Consider the following 2,925-nt stretch of genomic DNA (forward strand, 5'->3'; position numbering starts at 1 on the left):
TTGTCTTTCTTGAGGAATAATGCTATGAAATATATGTTCGTTTTTAGCATTATTAAATATTCCCACACTTGAGCGTTGCTTGTCCTCAAGCAATATTGTCTTGAAATACTAGAATCACTTCTTTATTCTTCACTCTTTGTACATCAGTGATTTCTATACGGCGGTATAAACAATGGTAGTAACGATATGGTTTACAGCCCCACATGACTATAAAAATTTAGATCCATTAAGGAAATTGGATCTTTATGAAAACATTTGATCTTTTGAAAATTAAATCTAGTTTTTACCCTAGATAAGTTTTCCGGGATAACCCTTTACCGGTGTTTGCAAAATATTTTTGTGGGTTTGGTGGGGTTCAGATTTGAAAATTTTAGCTCAAAACTTATGGTTTTGTGTCACCCACTTGCTAACCTTGTATTTGGAAAGCAACACGTCCAGTTTACTTGTCCCGTATATTACCTTTCGGTAAACTACCGTCCGGTTGTAAAGGAAAGCGTTGAACAAGCAACTGTTAAGGCAATGTCCCCTGACATGCTTTTAATTATGGTCTATAACGTGTCGGACGCAATTACTATCCTTGGTAGGAGCAATAGTAAAGCTCACCCTTATAATTTTTCGGTCTGGCACAAGGTCCTGTCTTTGACCACTATGCAACCACCGTTCTTACGGTTGACACCCGATTTAGTTCAGGTGACCTAATGAATTCCAGGTGAATTCCTAGGATTTTACGTTCAATGGTAATGAACGCATTGAAAATAGGGTTTTCAGAAAACAAATCGGTTTATAATTTTGATCAAAATATTTTCTCGTTCAAGCTCGAGTTTAGCTATCATTGAATTCCATGAGTTTGAATTCTCAATCTTTAAGGTCAATCTCTAGGATTGAGTAATATCAGTCTTAAAAGCTGATTTTTAATCTTTAAGGAGATTATCCTTTCTGGGGATCTGATTCATTAGTCTTATCCAGCTAATTTGCATGGTGCCCCCCCTTTGTACGAGATAAATCCTTCTCATGGTTAGGATAAATCTGACCACTTGGCGACCCTGTTTAATGCTGAGGTCCGTGGATTTCCTGCTGATTTTAGAGATGACTTTTCTAGATTTTTCGTCAACCTACAGCTGGTCTGAACGACAACTTCATGACCTAAATCAAGAAGCGCATTTCTTTTTCGGAAGACTTTACTTCCTTTTAATGATGGAATTGATTCATCGTGTAGATCCATCTTTTCTTTTCTTTCATTGGGTAAAACAATTTAGTTTAGTCCAAAGCAAAAGTATTTTCAGTTATTTGTTACAGATATATGTGACATATGTTTAAGATAACTTGGTAAATTTTCCCACACTTGGCCTTTATTTTCCTTTTTATCGTCCTCTATTCCATTTTAAATGAATTTTAACATTTTAGTTTGTTTCTCAATTTATGTCCTTTCCGAGGTAACAATAATTTCGGTGTTAAAACCTAGTTTTATCGTTCATAAATATGTATAAACATGATTTGAATTCATTTAATTGAAAATTTTGAAAAATTTTACTAGAATTGGGTAGTCAGTATATATGACTAGGGCTGTTCTTTTTTTATCAGAGAGCACTAGATTCTAATACAACTACTGCTTTACTAGTATTTTTAATGGTAACCAAATGTATAAAGTAAAAATTTTTAAAATCCGAAAGAATTTAACCCCTTCCCACACTTAAGATCTTGCAATGCCCTCATTTGCAAGAAATCAGGAATAATTTAAATTATTGAGGGTGATTTGTGTGAAAATGATTAAATTTTTACCAAAGTTTCCAAATATATTGGCGTTTGTTTGCTGAATGATAAATGGTGCACATCATTTGTTCATTCCGTCTTGTTGTTATTTCACATATATTTTGCATCTTGTCGTCAAAATTAGTTGCTTTTGCTGAACTTAATGCCAGTCTTTGAAAATGCGTTGTTTTACCCTGTTGTGTACATAAGATAAACTGCAAACATATATACATATTTTTGAAGTTTGGTATATTACCCCACATTCAAAAATTATTAAAATCTAAGAATAAAAGTTAGACAATTATAAAAATGATTACAATATTAACAAAAGTATTAAACGTATCAATAATTACAAATTACAAAATAAAAAAAATAATAATAAGTAAACTAAGGATGATATTGGTACCAATAGGGGTTCCAGGCATAACCATAAGTGCTATAGAATGCTTCGGCAGGGTCATACGTAGGATATGGTGGCTGCATCTCTATAGACCAAGGAGGGAAGATGGGTTTCGGTGTAGGAATATAGTTTCTACCTATATGTTGGCAATGAGCTATGATCTGGTTCTGATGAACTTGCCAATCTTCAAATGCTCTCTGTCTAGCATTTTCGTATTCCTGAGAAGCTATAAACCTATGCATTTCTTGCATCTCATTCCCCCCTCCTACATTACCTTGTTGTTGGTTTCTCTCCACCTGTGGATGTCTACCATGGTATCGTACTGCGGCGTTATTTCGCCTCTTCAAAACTTTCGCACCATGGTATACATTTAAACCTATAGTATCGCGGGGTTCTGGTTCTTCTAGTAATAATCCCCCCCGACTTATATCCACACCGAGATATTCACCAATCAAAGTAATAAAAATACCACCTCCTATTATGCTATGTGGTCGCATCCCTCGAACCATAGCTGATAAATAATAACCCACACAATATGGTATACTTACAGCGCTTTGTGGGTCTCGAATACACATATGGTAAAACAAATCCTGTTCATTTACTTTTTCCTTGTTTTTACCCCTTTGTGTAATCGAATTAGCTAAAAACCTATGTATCACTCTTAATTCGGCTCTATCTATATCCAAATAAGAGTAATTTCCCCCTTTGAAACGGTGATGGCTTGTCATTTGACTCCACACACCGTGTGTATCAAAATTTTCATCTATCTTTCTACC

Source organism: Rutidosis leptorrhynchoides, chromosome 2 (genome assembly GCF_046630445.1).
Source record: "Rutidosis leptorrhynchoides isolate AG116_Rl617_1_P2 chromosome 2, CSIRO_AGI_Rlap_v1, whole genome shotgun sequence".
Taxonomy (NCBI): domain Eukaryota; kingdom Viridiplantae; phylum Streptophyta; class Magnoliopsida; order Asterales; family Asteraceae; genus Rutidosis; species Rutidosis leptorrhynchoides.